This window comes from Rattus norvegicus, chromosome 1 (genome assembly GCF_021556685.1).
Source record: "Rattus norvegicus strain SHRSP/BbbUtx chromosome 1, alternate assembly SHRSP_T2T, whole genome shotgun sequence".
NCBI classification, from domain to species: domain Eukaryota; kingdom Metazoa; phylum Chordata; class Mammalia; order Rodentia; family Muridae; genus Rattus; species Rattus norvegicus.
Genome location: NC_141534.1, coordinates 103,677,913 through 103,705,746, shown reverse-complemented (window position 1 = coordinate 103,705,746; position 27,834 = coordinate 103,677,913). Strand labels below are relative to the sequence as shown.

At 43.4% G+C, this 27,834-nt stretch overlaps 1 long non-coding RNA gene across 2 annotated transcripts in view; it reads left to right on the top strand.

The window, feature by feature from the left end:
• LOC108349455 (uncharacterized) overlaps window positions 1–25,614 on the top strand; it is an 89,696-nt gene extending 64,082 nt beyond the window's left edge. Inside the window, exon 3 of one of the 2 annotated variants that reach the window (XR_015646349.1) lies at window positions 23,617–25,614. This is a non-coding gene — a long non-coding RNA (uncharacterized LOC108349455). The remainder of the gene's footprint in view (window positions 1–23,616) is intronic. The other variant, XR_015646348.1, reaches the window with a different exon arrangement.
• Window positions 25,615–27,834: the final 2,220 nt, after the last annotated feature.

The window sequence follows — 27,834 nt, the reverse complement described above, 5'->3', positions numbered from 1 at the left end:
GGTCCCTCCCAGACGTGGTGACATTATCACTTAACCTCACTATACTTCTCCACGAGAAGTCTGGCACCTAGTGATGTGGTTGAGTAGTGCTAGGTCACACAGCCTGCTGAGACCAAAGGTAGAGTTGATGTCCCAGCTTAAAGAGATTGAAATTTGCTTCTTCCTCCCTGTGGGGCTATGTGTGTGAAGAATATGAATCACCTGAGAGGCTTTCCGAATGAGCAGCAACCTGCCTCTTGCTTCTGTCTCCCGATGTGAGAAGCACGTTTTCTTGCCTACTCCTTCTCTGTCATTCCTGGAGATGGGTTTGGTGTGTGGGAGGTGCAAACATGTGGAGCCCATGAACTCTAGTAGTGGCATGGTTTGCTATTATTGTCCCTTACTGGTGACAGCAGATTATGCCAGCTAACATAGCTTTCTGCTCACTCCCGTGTCCAGAAGCTGGCTGACTGGCAAGACCTGGACAAAGGATAATGTTGCAGTCATAGACAAACCTTAAAGACCCTGGTGGGATGTGTTTCTTGTCTCCCATCCTTGTATTCCTGGGAACTTCTTGGGGACAAATATAGCATGAGATATCATGCCCAGGATTGGCCACTCAGTGGCATATTACAGACTCCGCGCTGGCGTCCACCCCACTGTGCTCACTGTGGTCCTCTCCCACAGGATCTTCTTTAGTGCAGGTGTAAGGTGAGATTTGCAGGGGTGTTAACCTATAACCCAGCACTAGATGAATTATACCTGTGTGTTACTTCCAGCCTGGGGACAGCTGAGGTCTATCCACCTGTTTCACTTAGATGTCCTCAGCACTGTCCTCCTCTCCATAGCACCTCAGGCTGGCTGCAGTCCCTCTTTTCTGTTCACTTCTTCCTATGTGTCTACCTCCTGATTGCCTTCCATAGTACATATTTGAATCTAAGTTCTTCCCCTGGTCTAACTTGGGGCAGTGGCCACCTCCTGGGTTATGAATTAGGTCACAGTGGAGCATCAATGGACAGCCTGCTTTTCTATCCCTGGTCCTTCTTACGTTGGGATCTCTCCTCTAAATGGGATATGAGCTGATCACACCCTATCTTGACTCAGCAAGCCTTGTAAACCATTCTCAGAAGCAGAAGCATTTATTTTCAACTAACTTCTCAACTGTACTCATGCTTTTGGGGGGAGGGGCGGGTTGTAGAACCTTGGTGTGTTCTGGTGGAAGAACTCGAAACCTTTCAACCCCAAGTAGCCCTTCCAAAAGAGTTATCATAGCAGGCACCCCTGTGCTGCCTAGACTAGGGGGAACATACCAAAGGGGTGAACCACTTTGCTGTTGGCAAGTGTCAAGCTGGGCATTCCATTGTTCTGATTGTTGGGCTCACACAGAATGAGGAAGTAGAACCTCAGGCTTGGCATTCAGTAGTGAAGGAAAAACAAAGGGGTTCCTAAAAACAAACAGTAAGTATGTATACTCTTTCAATAGCCCTGACTAAACAGATGACAGAGACAGCACTGGTGTTATCGGTGTCACTCAGCAAGAGACCTTCTGTAGTGACCATCCTAAACCATCCTGGAAAAAGGCTACAGTTCTAGAGCACTATATGAAGCTAAGCATGAGCTTACTAAGTACAGTCTAATCCTTGTCATCCTCAACGGATATCAAAGTCCAGAAAAGACTGGTTTAGGCAAGGTTGGTCTCCCTCGGTTTAAGTTTTCCCCTCTCGTATTTCTTCTCTCACCCCCCACAACTTATTTTTAGACTACAGACTTAAGTGATGGTAATGTTAGGTCTTGAGTGCATTGGGATTTTGGTTTAGTGTGGTGGAATTCAGTCTTCCTACTGAAAGGTCCATGGGCCATGCTCTATCTTACAAATGACTTGACTGGGATGTACATGGTTCTGTGGGCTAGAGAGATGCTGATGTGAAGGGGATCACTGTCAGGCACATTCCTGGACTGCTACAAGTGGGCATCTTCATAGCCAGCTCTCAGGGACCCGGCGACTAGATTTGTCATCTTTAGCGGCCCAAGAGGCAACAGCTCGCTCTTGTGTCTGCCGCTTTGCACATGTGCCATGGCCTCTGTTGTATGTCCCTTCAAGAATGCATCACAGGCCCTCTATAAATCTCCTTCTTCCTGCCCCCATCCCTCTTCTTCCCCCTCTCCCAGAGGCTACCTCTGTTTCTCCATCCCCCAAAAACCACTCATGTGAGACCTGCTACATGGTGTGATTTGTTCGCGACATGCTGTTTACTTCTAACAATCACATCTTGGCTAGCTCCTGAACATTAGACTTGAGAAGATACTTTGGAGAAAGAGCCAAGCTTCAGCCATACAGCATCCAGAACCAGAGACAGTCAAGTGACTATGAATAGGTGGGGTTGCAGAACTTGGGCAGGTTCCCTTAGACTGAGGTCTTTGAACCCTACTCTTCTTCCCCATCCATCCATCCATCCATCATCCATCTATCTCTCATTGGCATTGCTGGATGTCACAAGGCTGAAGGTTTTAGTATACACATGTCTAGTTCCAGCTCTCTGGACTGTATAGATGTCTAATGAATATTGCTGAATTAGGAGACCAAGCAGGTAGACTCCTCCCAGGATCCTCTGGGAGATGTTGAATATTGAACTGTTTCCATAGGACTCTCATCTTTGCCCGAGGCAAAATGCAATTTGCAGCAAGCAGCCTGAAGTCTAAGTAGACATATATACGGTGTAGTCCAACAGGTCAGTAGTCAGTGTAGATCTTCCTGAGCCTGTCAATGGAAGCAGTGCATAATTAAATGTCATTAAATGGACTTAAACACATCCAAGTTCATTAGCACAAGCACCAGTTGAATTTGAGTCATTGCAGAGGCTTGGCAGGCAGAGGCAGTGCTGGTTGGTGAGACTTTGCATTATGGGATGGGTGCTGGGGGCCTGATGTTTATTCTCTCCCAGATAGGCTGGGTGTCTCATGGTAGAGAAGAAAGAGCTCCAGTCGAATGATAAGCAAGGACATGTGTACCTGTGGCTGAGTAGTTGGAACAGGATCTGGCCATTGCAGGATTGTTGTGATCTCTCAATTCAAGGCAGAAGTCTGGATCTACCAGCCACTAACCTGTAGGTAGTATGAGGCTTGTCAGACCACGGTACAGGAGGAAAGATAGGGAACTCTGCTGTCCTGAGATAAGTAGCTGGGTCCTGGGCCACATGGAGGATCAAAGCTGGGCAGGTATGTTTGAAGGACTTGGTGGAAAGAGGCCTAGCAAAGGAAGCTATTAGTACTGCTGGCTAGTGGGGCAGCAGTGTAAACTGTTTTTACACTCATGAATACCCACTTCACCAAAGCTTCCAGTTTCACATTTGAGATTCAACCCTGAGGTGAAGCAAGTTCTTTTTCAGATTTCTCTTAAAATTCAGATCTTTTGGGGTATATGTGGAATGTCAGTTGGCTTCTTATCTTTCCCTCCAGAGTGTGTCTCCAGGCCTGACACTGGCCTTTCATCTTTGCACCAGAGTGTCCAGGGCCTGGCTATCTGAATGTGTATGTTTAGTGAATGAATGATTGGCACTCTTGGCAGGTGTGACTGCATTATCAGGTTGAGAGGGAAGGAGGATGCTGCCAGCAAACACCTTCCCTTTGCCATTCTCTGTCAGACTGAGAGAGTCCAGCTTTCAGTCCCAATAGCACTGAGTCAGGGAATGATCATGCAGAAGTGGAGGTATCCTAGACGTGGTTTGCATACACTTCAGCATCCCAGCAGTTTTAACATGGCCTTCTTTATTACCAGGAGGCTGTTTGGATGAGAAGATTGCCAGGGCTCCTTAGGATAGGGAATGCATGCTAAATGGGTAGGCATGGAGCAGAAAATCAACTCAAGTAGGAGGGCTTTCAGCAGTGGTCAGGTAAAATGATGAGAGTCAAGAGCAAAGAAATTAGTTCACATGCTACATGGAGTCTTCAGTTTTTTTTTTTTAATCTTTTTTTTTTTTATTAACTTGAGTATTTCTTATATACATTTCGAGTGTTATTCCCTTTCCCGGTTTCCGGGCAAACATCCCCCTCCCCCCTCCCCTTCCTTATGGGTGTTCCCCTCCCAACCCTCCCCCCATTGCCGCCCTCCCCCCATAGACTAGTTCACTGGGGGTTCAGTATTAGCAGGACCCAGGGCTTCCCCTTCCACTGGTGCTCTTACTAGGATATTCATTGCTACCTATGGGGTCAGAGTCCTGGGTCAGTCCATGTATAGTCTTTAGGTAGTGGCTTAGTCCCTGGAAGCTCTGGTTGCTTGGCATTGTTGTACTTTTGGGGTCTCGAGCCCCTTCAAGCTCTTCCAGTTCTTTCTCTGATTCCTTCAATAGGGGACCTATTCTCAGTTCAGTGGTTTGCTGCTGGCATTCGCCTCTGTATTTGCTGTATTCTGGCTGTGTCTCTCAGGAGTGATCTACATCCGGCTCCTGTCGGTCTGCACTTCTTTGCTTCATCCATCTTGTCTAATTGGGTGGCTGTATATGTATGGGCCACATGTGGGGCAGGCTCTGAATGGGTGTTCCTTCAGTCTCTGTTTTAATCTTTGCCTCTCCCTTCCCTGCCAGGGTATTCTTTTTCCTCATTTAAAGAAGGAGTGAAGCATTCACATTTTGATCATCCGTCTTGAGTTTCGTTTGTTCTAGGGATCTAGGGTAATTCAAGCATTTGGGCTAATAGCCACTTATCAATGAGTGCATACCATGAATGTCTTTCTGTGATTGGGTTAGCTCACTCAGGATGATATTTTCCAGTTCCAACCATTTGCCTACGAATTTCATAAACTTGTTGTTTTTGATAGCTGAGTAATATTCCCTTGTGTAGATGTACCACATTTTCTGTATCCATTCCTCTGTTGAAGGGCATCTGGGTTCTTTCCATTTTCTGGCTATTATAAATAAGGCTGCGATGAACATAGTGGAGCACGTGTCTCTTTTATATGTTGAGGCATCTTTTGGGTATATGCCCAAGAGAGGTATAGCTGGATCCTCAGGCAGTTCAATGTCCAATTTTCTGAGGAACCTCCAGACTGATTTCCAGAATGGTTTTACCAGTCTGCAATCCCACCAACAATGGAGGAGTGTTCCTCTTTCTCCACATCCTCGCCAGCATCTGCTGTCACCTGAGTTTTTGATCTTAGCCAATCGCACTGGTGTGAGGTGAAATCTCAGGGTTGTTTTGATTTGCATTTCCCTTATGACTAAAGATGTTGAACATTTCTTTAGGTGTTTCTCAGCCATTCGGCATTCCTCAGCTGTGAATTCTTTGTTTAGCTCTGAACCCCATTTTTTAATAGGGTTATTTGTTTCCCTGCGGTCTAACTTCTTGAGTTCTTTGTATATTTTGGATATAAGGCCTCTATCTGTTGTAGGATTGGTAAAGATCTTTTCCCAATCTGTTGGTTGCCGTTTTGTCCTAACCACAGTGTCCTTTGCCTTACAGAAGCTTTGTAGTTTTATGAGATCCCATTTGTCGATTCTTGATCTTAGAGCATAAGCCATTGGTGTTTTGTTCAGGAAATTTTTTCCAGTGCCCATGTGTTCCAGATGCTTCCCTAGTTTTTCTTCTATTAGTTTGAGTGTGTCTGGTTTGATGTGGAGGTCCTTGATCCACTTGGACTTAAGTTTTGTACAGGGTGATAAGCATGGATCGATCTGCATTCTTCTACATGTTGCCCTCCAGTTGAACCAGCACCATTTGCTGAAAATGCTATCTTTTTTCCATTGGATGGTTTTGGCTCCTTTGTCAAAAATCAAGTGACCATAGGTGTGTGGGTTCATTTCTGGGTCTTCACTTCTATTCCATTGGTCTATCTGTCTGTCTCTGTACCAATACCATGCAGTTTTTATCACTATTGCTCTGTAATACTGCTTGAGTTCAGGGATAGTGATTCCTCCTGAAGTCCTTTTATTGTTGAGGATAGCTTTAGCTATCCTGGGTTTTTTGTTATTCCAGATGAATTTGCAAATTGTTCTGTCTAACTCTTTGAAGAATTGGATTGGTATTTTGATGGGGATTGCAGTGAATCTGTAGATTGCTTTTGGTAAAATGGCCATTTTTACTATATTAATCCTGCCAATCCATGAGCATGGGAGATCTTTCCATCTTCTGAGGTCTTCTTCAATTTCTTTCCTCAGTGTCTTGAAGTTCTTATTGTACAGATCTTTTACTTGCTTGGTTAAAGTCACACCGAGGTACTTTATATTATTTGGGTCTATTATGAAGGGTGTCGTTTCCCTAATTTCTTTCTCGGCTTGTTTCTCTTTTGTATAGAGGAAGGCAACTGATTTATTTGAGTTAATTTTATACCCAGCCACTTTGCTGAAGTTGTTTATCAGCTTTAGTAGTTCTCTGGTGGAACTTTTGGGATCACTTAAATATACTATCATGTCATCTGCAAATAGTGATATTTTGACCTCTTCTTTTCCGATCTGTATCCCTTTGATCTCCTTTTGTTGTCTGATTGCTCTGGCTAGAACTTCAAGAACTATATTGAATAAGTAGGGAGAGAGTGGGCAGCCTTGTCTAGTCCCTGATTTTAGTGGGATTGCTTCAAGTTTCTCTCCATTTAGTTTAATGTTAGCAACTGGTTTGCTGTATATGGCTTTTACTATGTTTAGGTATGGGCCTTGAATTCCTATTCTTTCCAGGACTTTTATCATGAAGGGGTGTTGAATTTTGTCAAATGCTTTCTCAGCATCTAATGAAATGATCATGTGGTTCTGTTCTTTCAGTTTGTTTATATAATGGATCACGTTGATGGTTTTCCGTATATTAAACCATCCCTGCATGCCTGGGATGAAGCCTACTTGATCATGGTGGATGATTGTTTTGATGTGCTCTTGAATTCGGTTTGCCAGAATTTTATTGAGTATTTTTGCGTCGATATTCATAAGGGAAATTGGTCTGAAGTTCTCTTTCTTTGTTGTGTCTTTGTGTGGTTTAGGTATAAGAGTAATTGTGGCTTCGTAGAAGGAATTCGGTAGGGCTCCATCTGTTTCAATTTTGTGGAATAGTTTGGATAATATTGGTATGAGGTCTTCTATGAAGGTTTGATAGAATTCTGCACTAAACCCGTCTGGACCTGGGCTCTTTTTGGTTGGGAGACCTTTAATGACTGCTTCTATTTCCTTAGGAGTTATGGGGTTGTTTAACTGGTTTATCTGTTCCTGATTTATCCTTGATACCTGGTATCTGTCTAGGAAATTGTCCATTTCCTGAAGATTTTCAAATTTTGTTGAATATAGGTTTTTATAGTAAGATCTGATGATTTTTTGAATTTCCTCCGAATCTGTAGTTATGTCTCCCTTTTCATTTCTGATTTTGTTAATTTGGACACACTCTCTGTGTCCTCTCGTTAGTCTGGCTAAGGGTTTATCTATCTTGTTGATTTTCTCAAAGAACCAACTTTTGGTTCTGTTGATTCTTTCTATGGTCCTTTTTGTTTCTACTTGGTTGATTTCAGCTCTGAGTTCGATTATTTCCTGCCTTCTACTCCTCCTGGGTGTATTTGCTTCTTTTTGTTCTAGAGCTTTTAGGTGTGCTGTCAAGCTGCTGACATATGCTCTTTCCTGTTTCTTTCTGCAGGCACTCAGCGCTATGAGTTTTCCTCTTAGCACAGCTTTCATTGTGTCCCATAAGTTTGAGTATGTTGTATCTTCATTTTCATTAAATTCTAAAAAGTTTTTAATTTCTTTCTTTATTTCTTCCTTGAGCAGGTTATCATTGAGTAGAGCATTGTTCAATTTCCACGTATATGTGGGCATTCTTCCCTTATTGTTATTGAAGACCAGTTTTAGGCCGTGGTGGTCCGATAGCACGCATGGGATTATTTCTATCTTTCTGTACCTGTTGAGGCCCGTTTTTTGACCAATTATATGGTCAATTTTGGAGAAAGTACCATGAGGAGCTGAGAAGAAGGTATATCCTTTTGCTTTAGGATAGAATGTTCTATAAATATCCGTTAAGTCCATTTGGCTCATGACTTCTCTTAGTCTGTCTACATCACTGTTTAATTTCTGTTTCCATGATCTGTCCATTGATGAGAGTGGGGTGTTGAAATCTCCCACTATTATTGTGTGAGGTGCAATGTGTGTTTTGAGCTTTAGTAAGGTTTCTTTTACGTATGTAGGTGCCCTTGTATTTGGGGCATAGATATTTAGGATTGAGAGTTCATCTTGGTTGATTTTTCCTTTGATGAATATGAAGTGTCCTTCCTTATCTTTTTTGATGACTTTTAGTTGGAAATTGATTTTATTTGATATTAGAATGGCTACTCCAGCTTGCTTTTTCTGACCATTTGCTTGGAAAGTTGTTTTCCAGCCTTTCACTCTGAGGTAGTGTCTGTCTTTGTCTCTGAGGTGTGTTTCCTGTAGGCAGCAGAATGCAGGGTCCTCGTTGCGTATCCAGTTTGTTAATCTATGTCTTTTTATTGGGGAGTTGAGGCCATTGATATTGAGAGATATTAAGGAATAGTGATTATTGCTTCCCGTTATATTCATATTTGGATGTGAGGTTATGTTTGTGTGCTTTCATTCTCTTTGTTTTGTTGCCAAGACGATTAGTTTCTTGCTTCTTCTAGGGTATAGCTTGCCTCCTTATGTTGGGCTTTACCATTTATTATCCTTTGTAGTGCTGGATTTGTAGAAAGATATTGTGTAAATTTGGTTTTGTCATGGAATATCTTGGTTTCTCCATCAATGTTAATTGAGAGTTTTGCTGGATACAGTAACCTGGGCTGGCATTTGTGTTCTCTTAGGGTCTGTATGACATCAGTCCAGGATCTTCTGGCCTTCATAGTTTCTGGTGAGAAGTCTGGTGTGATTCTGATAGGTCTGCCTTTATATGTTACTTGACCTTTTTCCCTTACTGCTTTTAATATTCTTTCTTTATTTTGTGCGTTTGGTGTTTTGACAATTATGTGACGGGAGGTGTTTCTTTTCTGGTCCAATCTATTTGGAGTTCTGTAGGCTTCTTGTATGTCTATGGGTATCTCTTTTTTTAGGTTAGGGAAGTTTTCTTCTATGATTTTGTTGAAGATATTTACTGGTCCTTTGAGCTGGTAGTCTTCACTCTCTTCTATACCTATTATCCTTAGGTTTGATCTTCTCATTGAGTCCTGGATTTCCTGTATGTTTTGGACCAGTAGCTTTTTCCGCTTTACATTATCTTTGACAGTTGAGTCAATGATTTCTATGGAATCTTCTGCTCCTGAGATTCTCTCTTCCATCTCTTGTATTCTGTTGGTGAAGCTTGTATCTACAGCTCCTTGTCTCTTCTTTTGGTTTTTTATATCCAGGGTTGTTTCCATGTGTTCTTTCTTGATTGCTTCTATTTCCATTTTTAATTCCTTCAACTGTTTGATTGTGTTTTCCTGGAATTCTTTCAGGGATTTTTGCGATTCCTCTCTGTAGGCTTTTACTTGATTATTAATGTTTTCCTGTGCTTCCCTAAGTGTGTTCATGTCTTTCTTGAAGTCCTCCAGCATCATGATCAAATATGATTTTGAAACTAGATCTTGCTTTTCTGGTGTGTTTGGATATTCCATGTTTGTTTTGGTGGGAGAATTGGGCTCCGATGATGGCATGTAGTCTTGGTTTCTGTTGCTTGGGTTCCTGCGCTTGCCTCTCGCCATCAGATTATCTCTAGTGTTACTTTGTTCTGCTATTTCTGACAGTGGCTAGACTGTCCTATAAGCCTGTGTGTCAGGAGTGCTGTAGACCTGTTTTCCTCTCTTTCAATCAGTTATGGGGACAGAGTGTTCTGCTTTCGGGCGTGTAGTTTTTCCTCTCTACAGGTCTTCAGCTGTTCCTGTGGGCCTGTGTCTTGAGTTCACCAGGCAGCTTTCTTGCAGCAGAAAATTTGGTCTTACCTGTGGTCCTGAGGCTCAGGTTTGCTCGTGGGGTGCTGCCCAGGGGCTCTCTGCAGCGGCAGCAACCAGGAAGACCTGTGCCGCCCCTTCCGGGAGCTTCAGTGCATCAGGGTTCCAGATGGTCTTTGGCTTTTTCCTCTGGCGTCCGAGATGTGTGTGCAGGGAGCAGTCTCTTCTGGTTTCCCAGGCTTGTCTGCCTCTCTGAAGGTTTAGCTCTCCCTCCCACGGGATTTGGGTGCAGAGAACTGTTTATCAGGTCTGTTTCCCTCAGGTTCCGGCAGGGTCCTGCCGCTCCTCGAGTCTTCAGTTTTAAAGCCCAGATGGAGACCCCAGGATCTGGTTAGAGGGTCCAGGAAGCCTGTGCTCTCTCCCTGTCTCTCTGCCTCTGTCCCTCTCTGTCTCTCTCTGTCTCTCTCAATCTCACCTGCCCTCCCCCGTGTGTGTGTGTGTGTGTGTGTGTGTGTGTGTGTGTGTGTGTGTGTGTGCATGCGTGTACATGTACATTCAGTGTCTATGTAGGCATATTCATGTTTGGCTCTGTCTACTCCCTTCATGCTTCTCTGCCACTGTGGTGTCCGATATCATTATGTTTCTGAGTTCATGTGCACATACCTCCTGCACAGTCTGTATACCTGGGGTCTCTACAGGGGACTTGCCTCCCTCCCTCCTCCCTTTCTTTCTCTCCACCCAATTGAACACTTTGGGCAAGCATGTTCTACCCCTGAAGGAGGACAACATTACCTGGAAAAGCAAGGCTGGTTTGTTGCAGAAATGATCAAAAGGGCAGAGGTGTGGAAGTGGAGACAAGAACCATTATCCTTCCTGGAAATCAATTCTCATCTAATTTGAGCTTCTGGGTCCTTTTATTCCTGGTAGCTAGAGGCTGGAATGGTCTCATGATGGAGAGGAAAGGCTGCACCTTCATTTAGCATTTCTAGGTTTTTGTCTAGATAAAGAAAGTATGCAGAGATGATTCATAAAGGGACCATTTGTGATATCTCTTTTTTGGTAACCTCTCATGGGTTGGAGGACTACTTGTGTGTTAGGGCAGGGAAGATGGTATCTTAGTTTACTTCCTATTGGTGTAATAAACACTGTAACCAGGTCACAGTACATCACTTTGGGAAGTGAGGGCAGGGATCAGGAGGCAGGAACAGAAGCAGAAGCCTTGGAGGAGTGTTGTTTATTACCAGACTCAGCCTGCTTTCTAATCCTGAGCAGAACCACCCACAGTGATCTGGGACATAGCCGATCAATCATAAATTAAGAAAATACCCCCAATAAAAGACTTATCTATTGGACAATCTGACGGAGGTATTCTCTCAGTTGGGGTTGCCTCATCCCATATGACCTTAGTTTGTCAAGTTGACAAAAAAGAGTCTGATTCAAAACAAGTGAAGAATTCCAGGAATGACCTGGGGTTCTCCCAGAAAGCAGGTTTCCTTCTCCTTTCTGCCCTTACATGGCTTCTGAGGGGTGTTGTGGTGTCAAAGAGATGATTTGGGAAGGTTAGTCATATGGAGACAGCATAGGATGGAATTGGTTGGTAACAGCTGGCTTGAAGTAGTCTTGTGTCTTTGCTGGGATATCTTGTTGTAACAAGGATTTTGGCTGCATTGGTTTTTAATCATTTTTTAGTTTGTCTGTGTTTTATGTGCCTTGCTTCAGCCATGTTAACCTAAGTGGAATCTATTTTAATCTCAGTCTATCTGACTCCAATTCTGTGTGTAGTCCACATACCTGTAGATCAACAGCTTCTGTGACGTGGAGTAATAGTAAGGTAGATTAACTTCTGCAACAAATAACCGCAGGGTAAAATTCTCTATGAGTCCAGGAACAGATTAATGTGTATATTATTAATCAAGTGGGTTTACTGAGTGAGTGTCCTCCTCCCTGTGTTGTCTCACAGACCCAGGCTCCTTTCACATTGTAATTCTACAGTCATTTGGGTTTCAGCCTTGCCAGATGGATTCTGTGTGTTTACCCAGAAGACAAGGAAAGAGTGGAGAGTCTTAATGCTTAGGTCTGAAATTATAGAACATCCCTACAAGACTCTATGAGCCAGATTCAGACACCAACTGAAAAGGAAGTTGGGAAATGTCACATGACTTTGTGTCCAGGAGGATAAAAGAAGTCACTTATTGAAGAACAAGATAGTCTATCTCATATCAATCTCCAGTCTGTGTTTTAATATTCATTTTTGTCAGTGCAAAAATACAGCTGTCATCTCAAAGTGGGTGAGCATTTATTTTGGAGCCAAATATAAGTGAACATGGACTGGGAAAACAGATTCAAGTTTCCTCAAATTCCATGTTCCAACACAGTAATGGTTTTATTAAGTTTCTCAGTAACAGAAAAAATAAAAATAATAAGGCAAGACACTGTTCAAACACACTGCTGGAAATATCAGATAGGAGGGTCATAGAAAATTGAGGAACTTTCTGCTTTGGTTCAGATCCTATCCAATGACATTGTTAGCTTTTTGGGTTGATGTAAAATCCATTCATACTTCCAAGGGATTTACTTTAGAGTCACAAGGGTTTCAGGTCACATACAGTGGTGGGCAGTGAATGGCTATTGAGAGGACTAAAGTGACCCAATATAGTATGGGTCTGGACTTGCAACACTCTGATTCTTTACAACATTGAAGCTCTAATTAGTCAATGACCCTTTATAGTCACAGCCTCTTTCTGGAACCCTTCCTTCACATCTTCTAGGACTTGTTCTTGGCCACAGAAGATGCCATTATATTCTTCATAAATCTTTTTCTCTTTCCTCACCCTTGTCTCTGCCCACTGTGAATTGAGCATGTCTCCTTGTCCTTCTGATTTTGACTGGAGCCACATAATTTCTATAACTGATGGATCACAAGCAGGTATAAGATCTATCACACACTCCTGTGGACACTGAGGTGATGTGGTCTCTTTTACTCTTGCCTTGTAGTTTGTGTTTTGAGAAGAGTTCTCCAGGTGGCTGCTAAAGGAGAGCTATGCGAACAGAGTTGTCCTTGATCAACAATCTAGACCATCACTGTCTCAGTCAACCATTAACCCTGTGAACAAGAAGCAGATGCTTGCTAGTGTAGTTGGCAGTGTAATAGAGTTCTTTGTTACCCAGCATAATAGTGGCATTAGATAACTTACACAGCTAATATCATAGAACATTATCCACATAACTCTTCAGTATATGCTACTCTGTTGTATTTCTAAGACAACATGTGCCATGGCTCCTCACTAAATGCCTCTCTTTTTATCCTCTTCAGAGCTAGTCTGAGGTAAGCTATTTTATGGGAATTTTAAAAATGTTCTTACTCTAAATTGTTAGTGCTTTGAAGAGACAGGTGCTTCTGGGTATTTCTGTTTGAGTCTTGTCCATTTTTCAGTGTTGACTCTGCATTTCTCTACTTGCTAAAGGTGAGTGTTGGAAGGTAGGAGCCATGTTAATGTCATTTTCATGAAATAGATGGTCAGACAATATTTGCTAAGCTACATAGACTTGATTGTCTTTCCTGTTATGATGGGAGCTCCATAAGGGCACATCAAGAACTGGCTGGCAGCCCTGGCTGTACTAAACTCCATGCTTAGCGATTAGAAGATGGATCTATCATTGTCCACAAGGATGAGAGAGGCTGGGTTGCCTCCAGAATTCTTGGCTGAAGGCATGTGCTCAGCACAAATGTGAGCCCTCTCATTCCCTCAGCTCTTGGCATCCAGAGCCTGAGTCAGTAAGGAATGAAGCAACCTTGTGCACCTTGGCCCAGCCATGCTGCAGGAAACCAACAGGTCGAATTGGCAACAGCTCCCCCAACAACCTGCTGCCAGCACAGTTCTCTTGCTGTGGTTTTGACCATAGTCCACAGCCTGGACCCTGATCCTACAGTAGAGGAATCCCTCTCAACAAGATTTTTGGGACTGCTTTAGTATTCATATTGGTAGGAGTGATGGACAGTATAGTGGTGACTTCCCAGTCTCCACTGGACATTGTTCTGCTAAAGGCTGTGGACATATAGATATATCTGGTCACCTATACCAAAGCTGTGACACTGCACAGATGCACCATGTGGTCACTGGGTTAAGGTACTATTATACCTCAGTTTCAGTGTCCTTCTAAAATCAACTCTGCAGTGACAGAAGGATTTTGTTTTTATGTGCTAAGAAAAGTATGTGAGAGGAACTTAGCTGCAGTGAGGGTCTTGCTTGTATTAATTATCCCTTGATGCAGAACATGTGACACCAAAGCTAATGGCTTAAAAACTTCTTGTCAACATTTATTATCCTTGAAGTTTCTGAAGCAATAGCTTCTGGGTCAAGAGTTCAGGGTCACTTGCTGAGTGGCTTTGGAACAGAGTCTCTCAAGAATTAAGGTTGTAAAACACACCTCCAAGATGCCTCTGCCACACAACAAGCTGGTCTGGATTGACAGAGCCAGTTACTGCTTCAAGTTATAGGACTCATGACAAATGGACATAAAAAAGAAGAGAATGGCGGAAGTGCTGTCAGCCAACACCAGGAGAGCAACACAAGACAAACTGATGATCTGAGACTTACAAAGGAAACAAACTCAAAGCCAAAACAGTAAATAAAAGAATTACTGGCCCAAGAAATAAACTGTGCCTGTTTACTGGACTAGAGCGCACGCAGATGTGCTTTGTAAATGGCAGCGAGACATGCTAACAGCTAAGTCTGGAGTTAATCAAGGAGCCAATGAGAGGTTCCCTCTGAGTCCTTCCTTGGGTTGTTGACATTGTAGACTGTCCATGGACTGAGTCTTATTCTTTCAACAGTGCTATCCTAAGTTGGGGGATAACTTGGGAGTTCTGGTGAGGACACAAGTGAAGGAAGCACTTCAGAGTGACAGGAAGTTTGTAGATACTCAATTTTTATTTTGTTAGGCATTTTCTCGACTCAGAGTGCCTCAGAAATGACTGAAATTCATCTTTGGATAATTAACGGGGTGGGGTGGACATAGAACAGAAAACACTCATGTTGGCTTAATCAGAAAAATGGTATTGATGGGATTCAGGAGTGCCTATGGAGCTGGTCACACAGTTGGCCTCACTATGGACTCAGTAAGGCAGCTGTCCTCATCTTTCTATAGCTCTCTTGCCTCTGTTTCTCTCCTTGTTCTCCCCTCCCACTTCTTCCTCTTCCTCCTTACTCTTGTTGAGGTAAGGTCTCACTTTGAAGCTATATTAATCACTTTCTATTGCTTGGGTAATCCTGACCAATACAAATCCCACAAGGAAAAGCAAGTAACAGAAGAAAGAATTTATCTGAGTTCCAGCTTACAGGAGAATCCATGATGGCAGAGAGACAGTAGCAGAAGGCTGAGGCATCATATCTTGATCCACTTGTAGGAAGCAGAATAAACTGGAAGTGGGAAATGACTATAAACTCTCAAAGTATGCCAAGTGACGCACTTCCTCCAACAAGGTTCCCTAACTTTCCTAAAAGTTTCATAATTTCATCAAACAGCACTATTCCCTGAGAGGCATTTATTATTCAGACCACCACAGTAGTCCAGGCTAACCTCAAACTCATGATCCTCCGTGGTTCCAATTTCTGCTTCTTTCCTTGGAGTGTCCAGGCACTGCAGTATACAGGTGGGGAAAGATGGAGCAAAGCCAGAATGGATGGGTCAGCAGGATCCTGTTCTGTCAGTGAATGCAGAGGGAGCCGAGGGTGTAGTTTCCAAAGATTTCAGTGTTACAGCTCTTCTAGACATCATTCAATGAAACAGTTGTACACATACAGTTTATTCGGGTGAATTAAGGTCTATATATATGACCCGACTCCAATCTTCTAACTAAGAAATGTCACATAGTACTTGGCAAAGTTACTGGTTCAACTTCCTGGAATGCCTCTCCATGCAAATGAGATATCCTCAGAACCTTAAGCCTCAGCCAATGAAATTTTACCCTAAGAACACCTTCCCACTCTCCAACATCCATGTATTCTCTGTGTAAGCTTTATTCACGAGCAGTAGGGGGGCCTTGAATATTAGCCTAGAAAAGTGGGTTTTGTCCTATTGGTCAGGTACAAGATGAAATGGTATTTTAGAAAAGTGAATAATCCATAAGAAACTAGATTCCAACGTGCTTTTTCCAGGCTCTGATTTGATTTTCAAAGTGCAGTTATGTGACTCCCACTGGGTATGTAAATTCAATGTCTGTGGTGCTCCTTGAGGTCCATGGTGGGCAGGATTTGATGATCAGTTTTTCTCCTACAGAATTATGATTTCTGATGAATCATATCCCATGGGCAAGCCATTTTCAGTGCTGTGTTAGTGGTCTTTAAAGATTTTATTTATTTTTATTTGAATGTACGTGTGTGTGTGTGTGTGTGTGTGTGTGTGTGTGTGTGTGTGTGTGTGTGTGTGTGTGTGTTTGAGTGTACATATGGGTACCTGCAGAGAACAGAAGAGTATTCAATTACATGGAACTGGAATGACAAGAGGTTGTAAGCTGCCCAACATAAATACTGGACAGTGAACTCTCGTCCTCTGGGAGAAGAGTAAATACTTCTCCTCACTGAGCCATCTCTCCAGCTCCAGTATTAGTGGTCTTTTTGCACAGGGTTCCTTGGCTTATTTGTGAAATCTTGTCTCCACATGACATATTATCAACTTCTTGCTGAGGTCCTTGGCTTAGGACTTCACATATTTTGTTTCTGGATCTTGTTTTGAGGCCCATTTAAACCCCACCCCATTACTATATTCATTGAGATCCTTCCTCAGGAATAAGATTTCTGTAGTCAAGTCATTAGGAAACATCAGGTTCCTTTCTGTCCTAAGCGAAGCTTCTGCCCGAGAGCCCTGCTTGGTGGTATATTGTCTTCATCTTTGCCTACGTTTGTGCAGTGTTAGTGATCACAAGCCCCTCCCCCAAGCAGAGGAGCTGCAAACCCCAGCACCCATCCAGCAACTAACAACGAATTAATAATCTTTCTATTGCAGAAGTTGACTCATTTTCGGCATTCACTACCTTTCCTTTATTATCATGGTTAGTTTTGTTACCACTTTCACACACTGTCAAGAGAGAACTTCAATTAAGGAACTGCCTCAATTGGATCTATCTATGGGCAAGTCTTTGGGGACATCTTATTTGCTAATCAGTATAGAAGGGCTCAGCCCACTGTGAGTGGTGCTATCCTTAGGCATGTGGGCCTAGGCTGTCTGCATAAGACAGGCAGCTGACTGTGAATCTGGGAATGAATCAATGAGCAATATTTCCCTGTGATTTCTGCTTCAAGCTTCTTGCCTTGGATTCTGTCCACAGTGGGCTATAATCTATAAGTTAAACTCTTAACTCAGGAAGCTGTGTTTGGTTAGTGTTTTGACACATCAAAAGAAAGCAAACTAGACCATCACTGTGACTAAATATGCAACAGAAAGATCTGAGCCAGGATATCCTTGACTCACGGCTTCAGAGGGTTCACTCAACTGGTGAGCTTGCTTCAAGCACTTGAACAGAACAGCAAGTTGGTAGGAGTGTATGGAAGAAGATGTCCTAGGACAACAGAGTAGAGAGAGTGAAATGCAGGAAGAGAATAGAGAGATAGATGTTGAACCAAGTAACCCCCACCCAATGACCCACTTTCTCCTAAAGCTCCTCCCTTTCACCACCTTCCAATAATGACACCCTATTATAAGTCCATCAAGAGATGAATCCATTCATAGGGCAGAGCCCTCACGATCTAATTATCTCTTGAAATGCCCTCACAGACACACTCAGGAATGGGCTTTATGAATCCCCTAGGCATTTCTCATTACAATCAAGTTAACAGTCAAGATTAATCATCACACTTGTGTGAGATCTCAGACCTCATGAATGGTAGAGCCAGGGTTCAAATGTAGATCTCTTACATGGGCAGGAATTGGCTCTTAACCATGCTGCTTTGATAAGCACATGTAGACCAAGGACTTAAAGAAGCTAAACCCAGAAGCAAAAATGAGTGATTGTAAACCTGTGCTCTATAGTGGACCACAAGCTCTCAGATGCATTGTGCATAGGTCACTCACAGCATCATCAGTTACCTGATGATTTTTTTCCCAGCAAGATTGTGTGCTCATATAGAAAAGATGACGTTTTATTTATATTTTGTTTTGATTTCACCATGGTATCTACCAACAGTAACTATGAAGTATACCAGAGATGGTGTCCAGTCCAAGCCAAGCCAGCATTTTCTCTAGCTAGGAATAGGAAAGGGAAGCTTTCTGTGCAGCTGAGATTGTTCACACTAGACTCTTCATTTGCATAAGCCAGGAGAACCCCATCATTGCTTGGACTGAGTAGAGTTGAGACTCAGGAACTTACCATCAAAATATGCAGACTATGCAAAATATGCAAGGATAGAAATACAGCTGATATCATGATATTCCCAATATGCCCAGGTTGGTCCTCCTCCCAATTCCTAGGAAGAAGCTCTAACCTCATCGGTTCTTCTTTTAGACTATAGTGTCATGCATACTAACTGTGCTGGTCTAGTGCAAGCCTGGAAGAAGCAGAAGGCAGCAGACTGGCCTTGAGACCATTAGCATGGTGTGAGCAGGACTTGTCTGCTTCCACTCTGTCATCAAAGTGGCAGTCCTTGGACAACGCTTACCGTGAGAGATGAGTCTGCTGCACCAGAGCATTAAAGGTTTGATAAATCAATTCTTCGTGGCCTTTTAATCAAGAGCAGATAATCAAGGAAAAAGGACTTGGGGGAAGTTCTTTAAAGAAAGGTCCATCTACTTGCCCAACCCAAGTATTCTAGGAGAGCTCTGAGCCTGAGATATCAGTGTAGCCAGAGAAGAGATTTGTGAAGAGGTTGTCATAGCTAAGTTCATTTGACTTAGAGTGGCCAAGGAAGCTACTGAAGGCCACTTCTGGATGTGCTGTGTTTGTGACAGCATTTCTAAAGACAGATCCTGAGGGCACTGACCTAATCAGTGGGATAATGAACTGACATTCACCATCTGAGTATACTTTTGGGCTGGGTGGGCCTGTGGGTACTGAAATTTACTTGGAGGCAAGACTCTGAGATCTTTATCTTGCATCTTTATTCTTGCTCTCTGCTTCCTGTCTTCCATGGGAAAAAAACAGCCCTGCCATTCCCCCACAATGCTCTGCTTCACCACAGTCCCAGAAACATGTAGTATTGGAGCCAATCAACACCTGATGTAAATCTTTGAAACCATGACTTAAATGCCTACTTTTCCTACTGTGTTTTTCAGGTTTTGTCCCTGTTTCTGAGTAACACAGGAGATAATGAAGCATCATCATCCCAAAGCTAAGCCAGCACTGGGAGGGTAGCATAGAAGTATGGATCAGGAGGTCATGGGTGATTTATGGAGGACCTCCTTCTGATCTTCCACCTGTAATGCTTCATCAGTTATTCATGGCTGACACCAGATGCCTACTTACTAGAGGGGAACTCATTCACTGTGGCTACAAAACCTCTGCCTGCCATCTATAGTGGGACTGCCAGCTCTCAGGGGCTGGTCACCCTGACTTTTGCCCTGATTTTGAGTGAAGTGAGGAAAGCAGAGAGGACTGATATTTTGTATAGTTATACTTATTTAATTTAGGCGGTACCTTTTCCTTTATTCTGAAATTACACCTTCTCCATGCCTTTGGCCTTATGTTGCCCTCTCTGTTGTGAAATGACAGTGATTATAAATAATTGTTGTCTTGACAAAATGCAAAGCTTTCAATGGCCTGTTCATCCCCTCACCTTCTGAAATTCTGACATCTATACACACTGTTGATAAGATGCAGTTCCCTATTCATCAAGCGAGATGTCCACAGGTTTCCTCTCAATATAGAGTGAAATTCTTGGTGCTTCTGTCAATCCCTTTGTCTTGTGGTGGTGGAGGTTTCCTGAAGACTCTCTAGTTGGAATCAATTTCTGATTGTTAGAAAACTGGGCAGGAATTCTATCTCTAGTCTTACAGATGGGGAAGGGGAGCTTAGAGAAACTATACCTTGTGGCTGGAGTCCTTTGCGGGTCCGGACAGAAGAAGACTTAACCTTAACCCACCATGTCTAGGAGAGTATCCATGTGGATTGACAATGATGGAGTTATTGTGTGCAAAGGGTGTGGAATACTCTGGCACAGCATGTGCTTTAAATGACATTTACTCTTGTCACCCTCTTCCCAGATCCTCCAGTGTAGTGACATAGAAAGGGTGGTGGTTGTCTGTGACACAACTAAGTGTGACCAATTTCTTGCTCCGTGAGCACGTGGAAGGGTGGAGAGGTCCCTGTGACTGGTTCTGGCCCATGAGTTGTGAAGGGCAGAGATATGAATTGCTTTCAACAGGAGCTCCAGAATCAGTGCATGCTTTGCTGAATTCTGTCTAGTGTCAAGACAGTCTCCATTAGCCTGAACTCCAGAGTGTAGCAAGGACCAGAGTCCTCTGGAAGAACCTAATAGAGAAGCAGTTAAAACAAACACAAAACCAAACCAAACCAAAACAAAACAACAAGAAAAAAACCCTTCACTGTGCTAGACATCCTGAAGATGTTGGGGATGTTTGATACTGCAGTTCAACTCCTTCCACGCAAACTGATATAGCCGCAGGGAGAGATTCCATGGGGCCCTTGCACACGTGCAGTTGGTTGTTGTCCAGATGTGCCTTCTCTACTCTTCAGTTCCACACACTCCACTCTTAAGGAACTTTCACAGACCCTCCCAACTATTGTAATTACTAGCCTGGAAGTAGAGGGTCCTGGCTGTGAACTTCACCACCTCAAACAGTGAGGCATTTTTGCTGTGAAGTTCAGCAGGGTAATTGTCCTTCTCATTGTGTAACCTATAGTTTTCCGGGCAGTATCCACGGGGACTGTAAACTCATGGAAGAATCATAGGGGTGAGGGATCTGCTTCTCTGGAGTTCCATGTCAACCAGAAACAAGAAAGTGCACAGGGAGTCATCAGTGGGAAGTTCTGTTATTACGACTATAAAACTAGGAGATGGGCTAGAGAGAGACTTGGGTGGGGAGAAGAGCCGCAGATCTAAAATCTGCAGGCCAAAACACAGACTTAACCTCCTGAGACAATAGTGGCTAATTTGCCAAGCTTTGTGTGTGTGTATGCATGCATGCATGCGTGTGTGTGTGTGTGTGTGTGTGTGTGTGTTGTGTGTGTATGTGTGCACATGCATGCATATGCACGTGTACAGAGCCATACAGTAGGTAACATTGTCTTTGAACTTACTATATGTAACAGAAAACTGAGGCCCATGGTGTCCAGGATTCAGGACAATGATACAAAGAGTGACCTTCATACCTGTGGTCATTACAGGGTTTTGAGGGTAGAAGGCCTCAGCACCTGTAGGTACAGTAGGCTGGACAATCCCATCAGGGCACTCATTACTGTAGTACTCGTGCTTGCAGGTTGCCTCTGCATGTTCCCAGAGTTCCTGTCGGGGGAAGCCCAGAACTACATTAAGCAGGGTGCTTAGGAATCAGGGTTTACTTCCCTGAGGGGCAGTGATGTCAAGGACAAGAGAAGACAGGGTGCACCTGGGGGTTTGCCATTGAAGGGTAGGTCAATCTCATCCAGGCCTCATCTTTGCTTGTCTCTCTGTGTCAGGCTGCCACAAAGTGGCTGGCTGTGCTTCACTGTGGCATTCTGCAATGATGTTCTATCTCACTGCAGGCCTCTGGAGCTAAAAGCTGTGAAACTATGATCCAAAATGACTATTTCCTCCTTCATTTTGCTTTTCTTAAATATTTTTTTATCACAGCAATGTAAAACCCACTGACATATACATGACCTTATCCTTCTCATGAAGGATAAAGTAGAGTTTGGGCTAGAGTTCATGACTTGTTTCTTCATTTCTTCTGTTCATTGTGGGGAAAGCCTAGTGAAGGAGCCATTGTGGATATAGCTTTATGGAGCATGGGAGAAGTTCATATAGGGAATGCCGGATGGGAATGGAATGTAGCCCCTAAGGAGACCATGATGAATACACCCATTCTTATCAGGATACCCTCCATTGTCAACAGAATCCCCATTATCTTTCTGGATTGCCATCTGGCCCTGCCGACAAGCCCATCATACAGATGAGGACCAAGTCACCCAGGCATGACTACACACATCTAGAAAGCTCCTATCCCAACTTTCTCCTCTTGGTCCCTCACAAGCTCCACCAGAGTCTGGGTCTGAGTAAATGGCTGTGTGCTTGTCAGGAGCTATGGTGAGATATATAAATGGGGAATAGTTATAGAGCACCTTGCTTCATGGAGGAGCTCATGGAGCTTTTAAGGATGTAAGGCGTCAATGTTCATTTCTGCAACATTTGGTTTTCTGGCATTAGAGCTGAGCGGATGTTGTGAAATGTAATAAAGCTGCATCCAAACACACCCAGGGAACCTGCGAGCAGCTCTGCTCAAGAATATGCTGAGGAAGGCGGCACTCCAGCCTTCCCCAACTCTGGAATTAATCAGATTTCCTAGAACATCTGTCTTGGCATATTGTCCGTTTTGCATTTCAATTTTGTATAACGGCAGCTGTTGGGAAATCAAAAAATATCTGTGGGGCTTTAAGTCAGTGGAAATTAGATGTGGGTGGCAACTGGATCTTAAGTTGGACTGCCTGCCAAAGATGATGACCTAATCCTTGCTGAAGGATTTCATTAGGCAGGTCCTGCTTGCTACTGGTCAGTTGGGGAATTTCAGCAGCTATCCATCAGCTATGGGCATAGGTTTGATGTTCTGAGAGTTCACGCAATTTTATTTGTATTTCAAGGATTGAAAAATAAGATTGAGGCAAGTGCATAAGAAGTAAAGGATAGAAGCAGTGGGTCCACAGTCCTTGGGACAAAGAGAGCATGCTTTGATGTCAGCTTCCAAAGGAGGTGGGTGGAGTGGACAGTGATGAGGACTCTGACTTGGCCTGATCTCCCTCACCAAGACACTAGCATGATGGATCAGCAAGTTCCTTACCAACCCTCTTCTTCGGACTCATGCTTTCTTGTGTGCTTTCTTGGCTACTGCTTGTGTCTTAGCTATGGCCTCATAATCCTTACCTGCACCCACAGTCCCACCTGTACCCTAGCCCAGCCTACTCTTCCCTGCTCTATTTTTCTTGAGCTGCCAATCTTACCTTGCTGGATTTTCCTTAGAGATGTCTTTCCTCACCTTGTTGTCTAAAGATCCCAGACGTCTCTGTCTTCTCTCTGCACCCATTTTTCTTCATTTCAATTTTCTTTTCTGTAGTATCATGTTTATTATCTCTCATTTATTAATCACATGCTGGTTCAGCTAAGATACGGGTTCTAAGGTGGCAGCCTGATCTGCTTGTTAGTGGGCATCTGGACAAGGAGAGTGAATGGAGGCCATTACCACAGCCTGGAAGCCGGGCTGGGTTACCCAAAAGCAGAAGGAACTTGAGTCTAGGACTAGGCTTTGATTCCCTGTCTTCTCTTTGATTTTCTCTGATAAAATTCAAGAGGAATAAAATGTTCAGTCCACTGGGTATTTTCATGTTGACTCATTGACTCTATAGGTGGCTGATGTGACATTTCCCAGAAGGATGGAGAAGAAACATAACAAAATTATTTTTTTAAATGCCAACTGAGTATTTTCCCTTTCCCCACCCTCTCATTCTTGCCCTTTCCTTTTGTTTCAACCAAACCTTTCAATGCAGCTAGAGATGTCTTTAAGTTGGAGATTCTCTTGCCTCAACCTCCTGAGTGCTAAGATCAGTTTGTCACACCATTCACAATGGAATCTTAACAAAAATGTTTTTCTCTTTTTTCTTTTAGAATGTGTGCCCAATTCAAAGAAAATCCAACTCGCTGCCTGTCTCTTCCAAGAAAGCTTTATGCTCTTCGGGGCTCTGGGTGTGCTGTGGCTTCCTCAGTGCCATGGTGGCACCGCTGAATAGTTATGTAGTAGGGACTGTGTTGCCTTGCATAGATGAAAGTGTAGGCCACCTGGTTCTCTTAAGAAAAGTAAACAGGAAAGAATTGATCAAAACAAGGAAACAAACAACAACAAACCGTACAATGAGTGCAGTTTGTATTTTGAGTTGGTGAAGAGCTAGGCCTCATCCTTCGGTGGATCAGCGGAAGGTGACTCTATAGCCTGACCTCTGTGTCCATCTCCTGATGAAACAGAATCTCAGGTCATTGGTCCCTCCAACCTTTAAAAACCAAGTTCTAAATAGAACTTGTTACCCAAAAGAGGTTGATTTTCCAAGTGGTTCAAGTTGCATCTAGAGTCTAGAGAAAGGAAAAGCAGAGGCAAAAGGAGTTGAGAACCCCAAGACATTGAAAACCTAGGCTTGACCAAGGCTCCCAGCCAAGGATAGGCCATACTAGGGTGATCCTCTGTTTGGCTTAATGTAGAGCACAGTGCAGGAAACAGCACCCAGCCAAACAAGACACACGAAATGACTACTCACATTGCCAGGGAGACCACTACTCGTAACGAAAGTTCCTGATCCGTAGGACAAGAGTCCTGCTGGGAGTCATAGGGAACAGGGTAATAGAAGGAGGTCACAAAACAAGTGACGAAGATGAGCCAGGGACCTGTAGCCTCGCATGGAAATGGTAATTATAGTAGAGCAAAGGGCTCTTTGAAAGAGTGACATAATAAAACTCTCAAACCAGGCGTAATTTCCCCTGACACCGAGCGTGCATGAATAACACACACAGTCAAATAGAAGAGTAATCAGACTTGAAATATTCCTTTAATAATACGTTTGCCAGATCAAATATTAAAAATAGAAGATGGAGAAAAGGAGCAGCCATCCCCCGTGGTATCAGCTCCATAAATATTGCTTCATTAAGCTGTCTGCGTCGGTTCAGGGAGATGGATTTCCAAATGTGGCCAAGGTTCCAGACTGCTGGCTGGGATGAGCAGAAGATGCGGGGCTGCAGGCGTTGCTTCGCCTGTGCTGTGTCTGCCTCTGTGGCGAGGGCATCACTTGACAGCCGGAGCTGGCCCAACATCTGCCCAAAGGATACCAGCTTATTTATTGGGAGCCAGAACTCTCCCATTGGTACACCCGTGGCTTTCAGCCCAGCCAAACAGTGGGGAATTAATAATGATGGTACTTGATTTTCTGAAGATGTTCTGGGGGTAGATTTCTCAGTCATCCTTCTGGTGTTTTTCTGAGGCTAGGGAACAGGATAGAGAAAGTAGAAACTTGGTTGCCAACCCAGGCCACTGCTTGCAAAGAGGCCTGAAGATAGGGTAATGGGTCATGGTGCTGGAGATCTGGATGAATCTTCGGTGAGAGTTACAAAGCATTTTGAGGGGTCAAGGGTGTTGAGACAGAGGGTGAAAGAAGAGGATGGCAAGTTCAAGGCCAGAGTGGCTTCTATAGTGAGACCCTGTCTCAAATAGCAAAGGGATAAAATAAGCACATGAAGGGTTGGGAGACTGTATCTCATTCAAGGCCACATACCTTTGGGTCTCAGGCACCATGCCAAGAAGTTAAAAGAAGAATGGATCAAAACTTTATGGGTTTGATCCTATAGAATAGTTCCTATAATCTATACCCACAAGCTGCATCCTTCAGACTGTCTCTGCCTGTCAAATGCAGAACTACAGTTCTTGCATTTGGTACCCCAGATCCAGGATTAGTGAATTCTCAAAAATACAGAGCCAACATGCTAACTGACTAACTGTTGGTAAATCTCATTGTCATAGTGTGAAGAAATGTCTTTGAATTCGAGAAAATTTTGCTCTCCTTTTTGTCCAACCACCCATTGCCACAATATCAGTTTTCAGAAATAAAGTTCAAAAAAGTTGAGAATTTGCTTGAATATGTATGTATGTATGTATGTATGTATGTATGTATGTATGTATGTATGTATGTATGTATCTCTGATTGGCCTGTAATCTACTTTGAAGAGCAGGCCAGAACTCAAAGTGACCTACCGGTCTCTCTTCCATGATGCTAGGATTTAAAGTAAGTCATTCTACCTTCTGCTTGTTTGAATCTTGAGCATTTTTATTTTATTTCTTCTCTTTTGTTTTCTTCTCTCTCTCTCTTTTCTTCTTTTCTCTCTCCTTTTCTTTTCCCGTCTTTTCTTTCTTTCTTTTTTATTTTTAGAAATTTATTTATTATGTATGAGTACACTGTAGCTGTCTTCAGACACACCAGAAGAGGGCATCAGATCTCATTACAGACAGTTGTGAACCACCATGTAGTTGCTGGGATTTGAACTCAGGACCTCTGGAAGAGCAGTCAGTGCTTAACCACTAAGCCATCTCCCCCGCCCCTGTCTTTTCTTTTTTATTGGATATTTTCTGTATTTACCTTTCAAATGTTAACCTCTTCCCCGTCTCCTGTCTCCCCTCCCCCTCCTCTTGCTTCTTTGAAGAGTTTTCCCACTCCTACCCACCCACTCCCACCTCAACACCCTGGCATTGCTCTACACTGGGGAAATGAGCTTTCACAGGACCAAGGGCTTCTCCTCCTATTGATGTTGGACAATGCCATCCTCTGCCACATATGCCGCTTGAGCCATGGGTCCCTCCATGTGTACTCTTTGGTTGGTGGTTTAGTCCTCAGGAGCTCTGCAGGGAGGGTCTGGTTGGTTGATGTTGTTGTTCTTCCTATGGGGTTGCAAACCCCTTCAGCTCCTTCAGTCCTTTTTCTTACTATTGCATTGGGGGTCCCCATGCTCAGTACAATGGTTAGCTGCAAGCATCCTCATCTGTATTAGTAATGCTCTTGCAGAGCCTCTCAGGAGACAGCTATATCAGGCTTCTGTCAGCAACCACTTCTTGGCATCCACAATAATGTCTGGGTTTGGTGACTGTGTATGGGATGGATTCTCCAGGCAGGGCAGTCTCTGGATGGCCTTTCCTTCAGTCTCTGCTTCATCCTTTGTCCCTGTATTTCCTCCCATGAGTATTTTGTTCTCCCTTCTAAGAAGGACTGAAGCATCCACATTTTGGTCTTCCTTCTTCTTGAGCTTCATATGACCTGTAAATTGTATATTAGGTATTTGGAGCTTTTAGGCTAACATCCACAGCAGATATTGATAAGGATGTGGAGAAAGAGGAACACTTCTCCATTGTTGGTGGGATTGTAAGCTGGTACAACTACTCTGGAAATCAGTCTGGTGGTTGCTTAGAAAATTGGACATAGTACTACCTGAGGACCCAGCTATACCACTCCTGCGCATATACCCAAAAGATGCTCCAACATATAACAAGGACACAGATTCTACTATGTTCATAGCAGCCTTATTTACAATAGCCAGAAGCTGGAAAGAAGCAAGATATCCTTCAACAGAGGGATGGATACAGAAAATGTGTTGCACTTATACAATGGAGTACTACTCAGGTATTTAAAAAAATGACTTCATGAAATTCTTAGGTGAATGGGTGGAACTAGAAAATATCATCCTAAGTGAGGTAACCCAGTCATAAAAGAACACACATGGTATGCACTCACTAAGTGGATATTCTTTTCTTTTCTCTTCTTTTCCTATCTATTCTTTTCTGTGTATGGGTGTTTTGCTGGCATGTATGGCTATGTACCAGGTGAGTGTATTGCCTGCAGAGGCCAGAAGAGGGGACTTCAGATCACTAGAACCTGGAGTTACAAATAGTTGTGGGCCTCCAATTGGTTGCTGGGAATTCCTTTGAAAGATCAGCAGGTGCGCTCAACCATTGGTGCACTGAACCATCTCTCTAGGACCTGTCTTTTAAGCACTTTTTCAAAGAAATTATTTTATAAAAGCATCAGTGTTGAGGTGGAGCCTTCCCCCTCTACCCATCCACAAGCACACTCAGGCCCCCTCCTCTCATTACCCAGCTTCATGTGCCATCGTCATGCCTCTGCCCATGGAAACTGTGGCGTATGCCTTTTGGTGATGTGAGAGGGTGCTTGCAGTTCTGGGCTCAGATAGGGACACCCCACTCCTTTCACTTCCCACTCCCACCAGCATGTACCCACTCTGGGTAGGTAACCCAAGGATGTATTTGAAGGTCACAACAAATGATTGGTTTTTTTTTTT